Here is a 14,102-nt window from a genome sequence, read left to right as displayed (position 1 = left end):
GTATCTATTTTAAAAATACTTTTGAAAACTATTTTAAAAATCCTTTCAAAAATAATTATGAAATCCCTTAACAAAATTGGTTAAAAAAACTATTTTGAAAATATTTTTAAAACTTATGTTTAAAAATTATTTTGAAAAGCATACTTTAAAAATTCTTTTAAATTTATTACAAAATTTATGTTTGAAAAATTATTTAATCTTTTTAAAGACTTTGCAAAATTATTATGGAATATTTAAAAAAAATTATCATAACTTTGTTTGAAAAGCCTTTGAAAAATTATTCTGAAAAGGTTTTGTGAAAATTATTACAATACTTTTTGAAAAACCCTTTTCAAAATTATTTCAAAATTATTTGTAATCTACTATAATTTTTCAAGAACTGTCAAGACTTAGTCGTGATCATAGGCATTACCATTATTGTTGGTGCAAACGGGACTTAAAACTTAAAAATATTTTTTGATGTGTGAAAAGGGGGAGAAGGGCTTAAGTTAATCATATAGATTTCTCCCAGATTATTAAACTCTGACCCATATTAACTTTAAAATTATCAAATATCTAAAAGGGGGAGATTGTTGGTGCAAGAAGCACTAGATCTTGCCTAGAGTTTCGATGTTTGACAATACACCTATGTTTGGTCTGTTTGACCAAGGGTTGATCCAAACAAGACCTGATGTTTAGATGTGGTTGAGAAGTTTAGTCAGGTCAGTTTGATCAGATGACTAGTGAGAAGTCCTAATGGATTAAACTAGGCAGTGGAAGTCCTGATCTGGAAGATTGGGCAAGGGAAAGTCCTAGTTGTAGGCTAGGAAAGGGAAAGTCCTAGTTATAGGTTAGGCAAAGGCAAGTCCTGGTTTGGAGGATCAAGCAGAAGTCTTAGCAGGTCGAGTGCACCAGGTGCAAGTCCATGCAGTGTCAGGAGGATCGAGAAGCATGGCCAAAGTCCAATCGGGTATGGTCAGGAGGACCAGAGGGTTGGTGAAGTCTGGGCGGTCTGGAGGACCGAGTCACAGCAACAAATTCCTGGGGGACGAGGACCATGGCTAAGCGAGAAGTCTAATAAGTCTGGAGGACTTGTTGGCAAAACTTCTCCTGAGTGGAGTGGGTAAGGGCGCGTTCTCAGAATGGAATAGTAGGCGTCAGACTAACCCTGGATTTCAGTAGAAATCTGAAGTTAGACCCACAGGATAAGGTTTAAGTTATTTTGGTAGTTTGTAAGCTTGTCTTGCAGGAACCAGGAGCCGGAAGCAAGATGGAGAAAGTAGAGGTGAAGCAAACTAAAGCAGCTAAACCAAGCTCTGGGATCAACTCAGGTCAAACCTGAGTAAACTAGTTCCAGTCGACCTGAATGACTGATCCAGTCGACCTGAATGGAGATTTCTCAACCTGAATGACTGTTCCAGTTGACCTGAATATCAAATTCAGCCCTGATAAGATCGAGAAGATCAGATCAGATTAGATCTTATCTAGTTGACTTGATAAGGATTCCAGTTGACCGGAATGGGCTATAAAAGAAGGATGAACGTGCACAATCAAGGATATCAATTACAAGCCATCCTTCTCTTTCTAGTGCTGTTTCTGAATGCAAACAAGGCCAAGCTCTTACAATCGGGGAAGATCCAGGAAGAGTGCACGGTGCTCAGGACTTCCAGATCAGCTTTAATTGTTTGGTTTAATTTCTCCTTGTCTCACTTTATGTTCTTATTTACTATCATTGTTATTGGACTGTAAGACAAGTTTCTCTGCCTCCGAACGAACGATCGGAAAGGAGACCACTAGTGGACGAGCGCCTCCCGTACATAGGCCTTGGACATACTAATTGGGATTAGGAACTAAGTAAAAAATCCACGTGTCCCTACATCTTTATCTAATTCCGCTGCTTAGTTTTCTGATAGAATGAACGAGAGCAAAAAGAAATGATCGCGCTATTCACCGCCCTCTAGCGCATTACAAGATCCTACATATGCTTCCTCAATTGTGCTACCAGCTCTTGGTTCCTGCAAGATAAATATACAAGCAAGCAACCTAAGCCTATATATAGTATTTTTTATTTACTAGGCTTACTTAAGCCTTACCCTGCAAGTCTAACCCACAAGGTTTACCCGTGCCAAACTTCCAGTTAGGACTAGCACTAGGTAGACTTCCCACCTATCAAACATTCGGTTACCCTTGATCTGCTTGAACTTTTCCTCACCTAATCTCCAGTTAGGACTAGTCACTTAGTAAACTTCTCACTTGTCAAACATTTAGTCACTCTTGACTTGCTTAGACTGTCCCTTCTTAACCTCCAATTAGGACTTTCTACCCATCTTCGTTCATCAGGACTTTCCCTGTCTGGCCTTCAATTAGGACTTCTCTTACATAGCCTCCAACTAGGACTTCTCCTGCCTAGCCTCCAACTAGGACTTTCCTTGCCTAGCATCTAACTAGGACTTTCCCTACCTAGCCTCCACTAGGACTTCTTCTTGCCTTGTCAACTGACTAGAATTTCTCGCTAGTCTTCTGGTCAAATTGACCTGGCTAGACTTCACTTACATCCAAATATTAGGTCATATTTGGATCAATCCTTGGTCAAACTGACTAAACCTAGGTATATTATTAAACATCGAAACCCTAAAGGTAGACTAGTGCTCCTTGCACCAATAATCTCTCTTCTTTTTTATGTTTGATAATTTTTTAAGTTAAATCAGGTCAGGGTTTTATTAATCTGAAAGAATTCTAGATTTTTAACTTAAGTACCTTTCTCCTCCTTTTCATACATCAAAAAGTTTGTATATTGCACCAACAATTAAGTATTTTCTATGATCACAACATAGTCTAGATTTTTCTTGAAAGACCATATTAGATTTTAAAATAATTTTAAAAATAATCTTTAATAAAGTTTTTAAAATAAATTTTCAAAATAAGTATTTTTCAAATATTTTTAAAATAAGTTTTGCAAAATATTTTTAAAAGATTTTTAAAAATATATTTTTTCAAAGATTTTTAAAATAGATATTTTTAAAAAACTATTTATTATCCTTTCAATCAGGATCTCTCCTTTAATCTTGACACGTTCTTAGGGCTTTTTGTTAATCACAAAGCAACCTCCCTATGTGTCTTAGAGTTTGATCCAAATTAAAAGAATAATTAAAAATAATTTTGAAATATAATTTAAAATTAAATATTTTTTAAAAATTTTCAAGGATTTATAAAAAATAATTTTGAAATATGTTTGCTCTTTTGATTTGGACCTCCTCCTTTAATCTGACACTTTATTAGAGCTCCTTGTTAACCATAAGCTCATCCCTATGTGTCTTAGAGGTTAATCCAAGTCAATAGAACAAATAATTTATGATTTTTCAAAAAGTTTTCAAAATATGACTTTTAATTGAACTTTCAATTTGAACTTTCCCCTAAATTTGACACTTCCTTAGGGCTCCTTGTTGACCATAAGATAATCTCCCTATGTGTCTTAGGGGTTGTTCCAAGTCAAAAAATAATTTAAAAATTTTTTAAAATATTTTTCAAAATAGTATTTTCAAAGAGGTTTTCAAATAAGTTTTAAAGATCTTTTGAAAATAGGGTCTTTCAAGAATAACCTCCTCCTCGACTAGACACTCTCTTAGGCCATCCTTGTTGGCCACAAGGAATTTCTGCCTATGTGTCTTAGATTCTTAGGCATAGTGTTGACCTAAAGGTTTTGTGTCTAAATGTTGGTCAACCAATTTTCAAATATATAGAGTTTTGAAAACTATAATATAATAGCAAGCATGAATTTTAAGTAATTATCAAAATTTTAAAAATAGTTTTATGAGTTTTTAAAAAATATTTTTAAAACTTTATGATTTAATAGTCCCTATCATCTCACCCATTCAAAGTGCCTTAGTAAATGACATACAAGAGTTGCCTTATGAGTTTTGTGAGATATTTTGTCAATTCAATCTTTATTAATTTAGGTTAAGTTCTAATGAGTGTTTGACCTTGTATAAGGTTTAGGTTTAACCGTCAATTATTTAAGTCCACATCTCAAAAATTAACTTCTAAGTTATGGTGAGGCAGGGGCTTTCTTGATTATTGGAATAATAATCACTTCCTTAGACAAAGTCTTTTTAAGAAATTATATTCTTAATCGACTTCTTGAGAAATTTTGGTTTAACTAGTCTAGGATATGGTGAGATAGCTTCAGTTAGTTTCACTTAACTAAGTAGTCTAAGCAAGGTACTCTTTACCTCACTTGACTACCCAGATCAAGTTTTCTTGACGTACTCTTAGCTCACCTCACTCTGATACTATGTTAGGCAAGTGCCAACTAGTATTTTATCCTTAATTAACCATTCTAAATTAAGAAAAATTAAATATGATGATATGATATTTATGTGCATAAAAAATAAAGTATATGCTTGTACATAACAAATATGCATTAGTCAATCAAGATAAATAATTTTTATTTTCTAATAATATATCAAATTCATAATTTAATACATTTCATATGGACTCGTGAATGTGTCAATCTACTTTAACATATTTTAAATTTTATTAAGTTTTATTTCATTTAGTAATATTTTAAATTAGTTTTATAATTATGAGTATTTTACTATAATTAAATTTATGGATTTTAATGATGATTATTTGAATTATATTTAATATTTGAATTATTAATTTATTTGGTCAAATTATTAATTTATTTTTGAATTATTAGTTTAAGTTATTTTCCATAATTAAATAAAATTTGATGATAATTTAAATTTTAGATTTTAAACATTATGTTTGATTTGTTAAAATTGATAAATTAATTTTTTCAATTTTAAGATTTAATTTTAAATTTTTTATATTTAATTTTAATTTTTAAAATTATTCATCTTTTCATAATTAAATAACACACGATTGTAATTAATTTTATTATTTAAATTTAAATTTTTAATATTTAAATTTGAATTATTATATTTAAGATTTAAAAATTTATTATAAAAATTTTTAATATTTAATTTTAAATTTTTATTAGTTAGTTTATTAATTTTAAAATTTATCTGTTTATATTTTAATTTTATCTTATTATTTTTATTATCTTAATTATTTAATTTTAAATTATTAATTAAAATTAAATTATTAGATTTATCTTGATAATTATTAATTTTATCTTATTTGGTTGAATTATTAATTACTTTTAGATTAATTAAATTAATTAAATTTGAGTTATTCAATTATGAGTTAAATAGATTAAAGATTTTATCTACTTTTTATTTATTAAAATTATATCTTGATTAATTTTATTATTCGAATTAATTAAATTATTAATATTAGAATTATTTAAATTTAAATAAATTAAATTATTATTTAATTCATAAATATTAATTGATTTATTCAAGTTTGGTGGATTTTTATTGTTGATAAGATTTAAGTTTGATTTCTTCAAATTAGTTAATTCATTTTTATTAATTAAAATTTTAGAATTAATTAACTTTATCAAATTTATTAAGTTTGAATTAGTTAAATTATTTAAAAAATTTAAATTATATAATTTTGAATTAGTTAAATTTGTTAGGTTTGAATTAGTCAAATTATTTAAAATTTTCAATTGAATTAGTCAAATTTGTTAATTTTGATTTAGTCAAATTATTTAAAAATTTTAAATTAGATAGTTTTGAATTAGTCAAATTTACATTTTTATTAATTAAATCAATATTATCTAAATTAATAAATGAAGTAGATCTAACATGCAAAACCCTAGGAGTATTTTATTAAATTGAAGCACTTATCGGAATCGCAACCCTTAATTCTGATTTCTTCTTCGACTTCTTCTCCGGGCATTGATTTTTGTAGTGCCCGTGGTTCTGGCACTTAAAGCACATAATGTGCTCTTTAGATCGCCAAGTTCCTAATATCGATTCCTCCTTTGTCGTCGATGGTGTCGTCCAAGTCTTACAAGTAGGGCATTGATTTTTGTAGTGTCCTCTCTACCTGCACTTAAAATAAATTATATTAATTTTAAAATGAAGTTTAGAATAGTTACCTCTCTCCCCCTCCATCTTTTGTTGTCTTACTCTTGTGGCAGTTATTCCTATCGAAAGCAAGCCTGCATTGATACTAATTGTAGGAGCGGTGCGTGCTAGAGGAGGGTGAATAGCGCTCGTCGTTTGTTCATTCTATCAAAATATTATTAGTAGATATTAGAAAACAAAGTAGGGAACTTGCAGATTTTTACTTAATTCCTAACCTCCCAAGGTTAGTACGTCCAAGGCCTATGCACAAGAAGGCGCCCATCCACTAATGGTCTCTTTTTTGAAACTTTTTTGGATTGAGAAACCCATCTTATAGTTTAATAATATAAAAATGAAATACAAATAGTAAGATTTATAATGAAAATGAAGACAACACTCGAATTGTCGATCTAGAAGTCCATGAGCGTTGTACACTCCTCCTAGAACTTCCCTGATTGCATAAGTAAGGCGTTGGTTGTGTTCGACAGCACCGTAGGACGAAGAGTAGTAGTGATTAGGGTTCTCCTTTGTGTTGCACATTGAGGCCCGTATAAAGGCTCTTTTGGGTGCCCGGATCCCTTTCCAGGCGCCCCAAACCAATCCGATCCAATCCGATTTTGTTGATCTTTATCAGGGTCAATTCCATCTAATTTGGGTGTCTGGTCCATATAGGGGTGTTAGACCATTCTGGGCCCCTAGATCCAATAGGGGCACCCAAAACCAGTCAACCAAGTTTGACCTGAGTTGACTTTCGAGCTTCATTTGACTGCTTCTATTTACTCCTCTTATGCTTCCCCAATCTTACTTCTAGCTCCTAGTTCCTGTAAGATAAGCATAGAAACAAGCAATCTAAGTCTATCTATAGTATGTCTGACCTACTAGGCTTACCTAAACCTTACCCTATATGTCTAACTTACTAGGCTTACCCGTGCCTAATTTTCAGTTAAGACTAGTCATTAGGTAGACTTCTCACCTGCCAAACATCCGGTCACCCATGACCTGCTTGGGCTTTTCTTTACCAAACCTCCAATTAGGACTAGTCACTTGGTAGACTTTTCACCTGCCAAACATCTGGTCACTCTTGACCTGCTTGGATTTTCCCTTGCCTAACCTCCAGTTAGGACTTCCTGCCTAGCTTCACTCACCAGGACTTCCCCTATCTAGCCTTTAACTGGGACTTTTTTTGCCTAACCTCCAACTAGGACTTCTCTTACCTAGCCTCCAACTAGGACTTTCCCTACCTCCAACTGGGACTTTTCCTGCCTAGCCTCCAGCTAGGACTCTTTTGCTTGGTCAACCTAACTAGGACTTCTCGCTAGTCTTCTGATCAAACTGACTAGCTAGACTTCATTCACATCCAAATATTAGGTATTATTTGGATCAACTTTTGGTCAAACTGACCATACCTAGGTATATTCTCAAACATCAAAACCCTAGAGGTAGACTAGTGCACCCTGCACCAACATATGCGAGATATGCTCAGGATATGATGTGAATGCATGCAAAATAATATCAAAAAACTATGTATGAATCACACACATCACACCTCCCAAACTTGAACTTTTGCTTGTCCTCATGCAATCTAAATCTATGTGTGTGAACGATGCAAAAATAATCCCTAGCAAATTTATCAAATTCTATCCAATGATTTCACTAGTGAGCAAAAGCATATGAATCATCTTAATGTGGCCTAACATTAAAGCTCTAAATGCACAACGCAATGTGACTTGACTCTTAAGTTTTAATTTTCAATCCTAATTAGGTCGTCATCTAGCTGTGTTTCCAATACTTAGGTGATAGGCACTTACCTGCAACATGCAAGGTTCGTCCCCCTCAAGGTGTTATGCACTGTCTATACAAGATCTCAAAGTAGTATTCAGTATTGAAAGAAACTGGTAGGTATTTTCCCAATAACCCAACTTAGTCTCGAAGGGTTTCACTCATAATAACTATTTTATTTATCCCTTTTTTTTTCATACCACACAAATTTTTTTTTTTTTTAATTTTGATTTTCCAAATGAGTACCACAATGTGAGTCTTTCTCCAATAACCAAAATGTAGTGATGGGTCATCTAGGAAACAAAAGTATTGATCCATCTTTGTGAATTATAACTATTCTTAGATAGATAACTATCAAGATCAAGTAAAGATAAGATACTAGTAAGTAGGCTAACATCAAAATTTTCTGACTCAATAATGCTCATGTTGTACTCTAAGGAATAAAAAAATAAATCACCAAAGATATAAGCATGCTTTTCACAAAGACAGAATTTATCATGCTAAAGTCGTACTCTAAGGAACAAACAAATAAATGCATGATGACATGGTAACATGATAATGCAGTATATATTTATGATGTAAAAAAACAAGATGAAACTAACAAAACTAAACTAAAGAGACATGATGACACTAACAAAACTAACTAAACACCCTTGATATTTAAATCATTCATTGCCCCTAATGTTGTAAAAATCTAATACGAAGGAGGTGGAAAATGAGGTAATTGAGGAAGGTTACCCAAATAAGTGTGTCAGTCGTAGATGTTGTCAAGCTACTAGCTGATCCTCTACATCAGGCTGCGATGCTCCTCCTCTCGCTACCACTGCTCTCCCTAGCGGAGCCGATGTGTCTCTTTGGCTCGGAAATACTTACTAGCTTGTGTAGAGAAGTTGTCTGCCCTCTGCAAGTGTTGCTCCACTCTATGGTACCACTCATCTAAAATGTATCTCTACTCCTCCTAAAAGCCTCTATTCTCAGCATGTTCAGCCCGAATAGCGTTGACAGATGCGCAAAAATCTAAGAAGTTGAATCCAGAGTGTTCTATAGGGGAATCAAAAGAAAAAGAATGTCTAGCATGGTCGAGTCTAGTGAATGGTGGGTCAAGAGGTGGCATGGAGTTAGGGACCGGTGCAACATTGGTCAAGAGCCAATTGGCTCGATTTCGAATGGTGGTGCGTTGGGATTGGGTAGTGGTAGGAGCAGATAGTCTCTCAGGGCTAAACAATATCTCCCATTCTCCTTAACAATCATCTTTATCGCCAAACAAACTTCAAGATCAATCCTCAAACTACCTTTAGCTACCTCAAGTCCATCCAGATCACATACTAAGGTCATAGCAATGTGTGTGATCAATCCACCAAATATAATACTCCCCGCCGAGGATTTTTCAATTTTGATGAGGTATCAGATAAAATGGTATCTTGTATTAATATTCACATTATATTAATCATGGCTCAAAGAATTAATAACTCACTCTATTGCACCACCCCCATCACTATCCCCATGGCTAAAGAAAATATGAGTCATAACTCGGTGGAGATAGTGGAAGGTGGGGTTATGGATGGCTGAGGCTTTGGATCGAGAGGTCATATGTGTCAAATGTGCTCGTGATTTCTTCCCAAAATAGATTTCCATGAAAATTCCCAAGTACCCATTTTTCTCAACCATTAGATAAATCATACACCAAATTAAATTCTTCCAAAGTCCAAGTGTATTCCTTATTAAACAATCAAAAAGTGATTTTACCTTCATCAGACCCCTCACCCGTCAAGATATTGGCTTCTACAGAACTTAGAAATTCAAGGGTCTCTAATATAGGTGTGATATTTCATACTCATCAAACTATCTCATCCTATTCGACTAGTCATTCAATCAATATCATCCTTAATTCTAAGAGTTTTTAAGGCATGGTAATCTATGTATTGGGTCTTTACAATCTTACGTCTAGCAAGAATATCATTTTGATTTTTATGATCATTATCATGAAATATAATGCTGTAAGGATTGTCATTACCCTTGTCCTATGCCTTGCACTTTCCCTTGTCCCTTGAGCTTAAGGCCTCTCTGCACTTTTGTTGCTTCCACATCTTAGTTTCCCAAAACATAGTGGGACAAGAAAAATTCAAATTGGGGGTAAGGGTTAAAGGTGAAGTGAAGAAGAAGGATGGGAAAGTGCAAGAGGATGTTGGCAGTAGGGAGTGCTTGGGAAGGAAGGGAAAGAAGAGTAGAAGGATTCTTCTCTTGGAGGAAAGAAGGAAGAAGATCTCTTCCTTGCTTGCGAGAGGAGTGGAGAGAAACCTAAGGTTTCTTAAAGAATATGAAGGGGATAAGAACCCAAGATTAGGGATCTTGAAAGGAGAAGAGTGAGAATTAAGTGGATTAGAGGGGGCTTGGGCGTCTTGACCTTGGTTTGAGAAGGAAGAAAGCAATTTGAGAAAGGGGGAAGGTAGGCACGGCTGGGAAGCGGGGAATACATGGCCACAAGAGAGGTTTTAAAATCCTCTCCGAATCATGGCACGACCGTGTCTGGTGGCACGACATGGCTATGTTCATTTTGGGTGCGCCTTGCGGGCGTGCCCATTAGTGGATAGAGTCGTGCCCAATGACACAGCTAGGCTATGTTCCATTCATGTTTTTGTCATGATTGGGCATGAACGTGTTGGACCACTTGGCTAGACCGTGTTATTCACTAGAGTTGTGGGCACAATCATGCTGACCGGCACGGCTAGGCTGTGTTGCCTTCTGGATCTCTCCTATGTATGTGGTGACTGCCACGACTAGCTCATGGGTGCTCCTAGGCCTGAGATAAGTTGAAAATAAAAACCAAAATGAGAGACTAAGAGGAAAAACTAAACCATTAATGAAAAAGAACTTGAGTTGCCTCCTAAAAAGCGTTTGTTTTATGTCATTAGCTCGACTCCTATCTCCGTTTTAGCTTAAGCTTTTGCCTTGCGGGGTGTGTTCCCCTCCTCTAAAAATAACTCCATCATCAAACCTAAGTTTAGTTTTTGCTCTTGTCGGCATAATATACTTGCTAGGCTTCTCCTTCAGTTCCACTTTTTGACTTTTTGGGCCTGGTGGTCCATCTAGTGGTTGATCGTCGAGTGCGCTCTTCTCTTTCTTCTGCACATCATCTATCCTGTAACAAATTAAATGTTCTTATCATGCAAAACATTAGTGGCTTGGGACAAGTTAAATTTGATTTTGTCCTTGCCTATCACCAAAGAGAACTTATGATTTTTCATATAAATTACTTCTCTAGCAGTGGCTATGAAAGGCCTCCTTAGTATGATTGGAATTTTAGGGTCTTCATCCATCTCTAGAATAACAAAATCAGTAGGTCCCACAAAATCACTCACTTTTATCGACACATTTTCAAGAATACCCTATGGGTATCTACAAGAGTGGTTGGAAAATTACAAGGTCATAGTCATTAACTTCAAGTTCCCTAACCCTAACTTCTTACAAATTGAAAAAGACATAAGACTTATGCTTGCACCAAGATCATAGAAGGCCTTGTTTATTTTAGTCTTACCGATGGTTCATGGAATTGAAAAACTCCCTAGATCCTTGAGTTTAGGAGATAGATTATTCTAAATCAATGCACTGTACTCCTTGTTAGATTTGAGCGATATCCTAAGGGAATCATCTTACAATCACACTATTTATTAGATAAATAGTAATTCACTATTTGAGTGCGCATTCTCTATATGTTTGATTAGATTTTAACCTCAATTATTGAATGTCTGCAATACGAATCATAGCATGAAAGAATTTATGATTGGATCACAACTAGGGAGCGTCTCTACATGTGTAATTATGAATGTATTAAAATTATTCCTAGTCGAGGAATTGATGAGCATGAACGTCATCGATTCTGTTGAGACTAGCACGTTTAAACTCCTTGGTTAGCCAAGTAGCTGATCTCACTGGCTGGAGACATTGGATGTTGAGAGTTAAACGTGGATGCTAGTTAAAGGTAACTAGTTCATTGGAGTGACCTGCCTTGAGACTTCATATGATTCTATACATATGTCAATAAAAATCTCATTGCAGCTTAAGTGCAAGTTTCCTTGGACTTATGGTATTCAAGTCACCTTGGTCATGGAGGCTTATACTTTGACATCTTAAGTAGACATCTCCAATGAGGTGTGGATCCGGGATGATTGGGTATAAGTCGAAGTATCCGAAGGTATTTGAATAGCCCACAAAGGATTCACCGCTCTTTGTTAAAAGAGGCGTATATCCTACGGTAGCTTGTTAGGATTGTTACTAAAAATCTTTGGCCAAATTATTACATATCAAGAGTACGGTACTCTTGGACACATGTACAAGTAACTTGAATCCATAGGACAAGAAAGTAGCTTGGGTTAGGTGTGACGTAGTCAGCCTAGTGGGGACTGACACATATAGACCATGTCCTGAACCAAGCGGGTATAAGACGGTGAAAGGAATGAGACACGTCTCATTATAGCTGTTGAAGGGTTTAGAAGTGTTATGGAATCAATTGTTGATTTTTTGATCAATTGGGGATCATGATGTACTACTAGGTGTCACTCATGATCGTTCTATAATTAATGGTTAATTACGAACGACCAACATAATCTGAAACCTATTGGGTCACACGATACTACAAGTTCTCCAAAGGACTTAAAATGAGTTTGAGAATTTGATTCTCAGTTCGAGACAATAATGTCTAGTTGGACCAGACAAAGGTAAAATGATGGACTTCGTCTTATAAAAACGAAATAAACAAAATTGATTTGATTCAAATCGAAGGTGGTTTGGTTATTGAACCAAATGATTCGATGTTGAACCAAATTGAACCAACTTGGTTTGGTTCATAATGGGAATTATTTTGGAAAAATAAAAGGCATGAGGAGATTTATCTTGCAAATATGAATTGAACAAAATTGGTTTGGGTCAAATCGGAGGTCATTTGGTTAGTGAACAAAGCGAAAAGATTAAACCCGGTTTGCTACAGTAACCGAGATTAAACCCAGTTCAATGGTTTAATTTTCTTTCAGTTCAAGCACGCATGCACCGACTCCTCTGCTTCACGCTCTGCTAGCCCACGTGAGAAGACCGCACCTTGTGCAATCCCCGATTCTGCTGACACGGACGCCTACGCACGCTTGCGTCCGACATCGAAAATCTCCTGGAGGAGGGGTTTTAACGGAGGTCGAGCATTGAGGGACGAGGCATGGCAAGCCCTAGCGCGACGGGGCCATGGCTCAAGGCCGGTCCTTTCTTGAGCATCGAGGGACGAGGCATGGCAAACCCTAGCATGACGGCCACCATCCATGGCTCAAGCGCCGACCCCACTCCTTTCCCAGCATCGTCCGTGGAGAATCGCATGCGATGTTGGGTTTCTTCCTCGCGACGTCTGCTGTTGCTCGCCAGTGTGAGAGGTGAGGTGTGGAGAACCCGAGAGAAGCCTAAAGCCATTCCCTTCTTCTTCTTCCTCTCTGTTCACGACCGTCACGATGCCCATTAGGGTTGATCTGCTATTGTCGCTCGCCGGAGATCGTCTCTGCCAGAAGAGAAGTTGAACGCCGTTGGGTTCCCTTGCGCTAACCCCTCTTCCTCTCTTCTTATGCTGCCAACTGCCAACGCATTGTTTCTGGTTGCTGCCGCTGCACCGAAACTCACCGAAATGTCACTAGTTGGAACATCGCTAGATTAGGGCTGCCGCTGCTGCATTTTGCTTCACCATAGCTAATCCCACCGTCGGAGCTGCTGCCGGGTGGATTTGCCATCGGAAGTGATTGTTGGATTGAGTTGTTTTAAGGTTTTTGCCTGTGAGAAGCCAATTGGGTGTTCTTCCTCCTATTCTTTTGATCGCGAGTGATATTCCAACGATGTTCATTTTCACCCGTCGGTGCTCTTGTGAAGAGCCACCGTCGGCCGGTGAAGTGTTCATCGAGGACAACCATTGTCGGAGAAGAAACACCATTGATAACTCTTGTGAGGAGTTGTCCAATCGTGGCCAATCAACCTCGGTCGTCTGATGATCGTCTGCCAACTTCCCAAGAGCTTGTGAAGCTTCCAGAAATCGTTCCATCAATGTCGAAAAGGTTCCGACTATTTGCTCCTTTGTCAGCAGTCAAAGGTTGACCATCGAAAACTACACCAAGAATACGATTGCCGGTGATAGTTAGAAAACTCCAAAAATAATCGCGACAAACGTTGTTGCTTGTTTCCAAAATTAGATTTTCTCTCGATTCGATCGTTGTCGATCGTCGGCTAGTACCGAAGATAGTGATGTGACTCGTGACTTAGGAAATCATCTCGATGAGAGCTTGGCGTGGATCACCATTAGAGGTTGAATTTTGACAAGGGCCGTGAATTGATGCCAACACCGCT

This window comes from Curcuma longa, chromosome 10, assembly GCF_044706935.1.
Source record: "Curcuma longa cultivar G26 ecotype Majalengka, Jawa Barat chromosome 10, ITB_CL_G26_1.1, whole genome shotgun sequence".
In the NCBI taxonomy this organism is placed as follows: domain Eukaryota; kingdom Viridiplantae; phylum Streptophyta; class Magnoliopsida; order Zingiberales; family Zingiberaceae; genus Curcuma; species Curcuma longa.
This window is presented reverse-complemented; position numbering follows the sequence as displayed.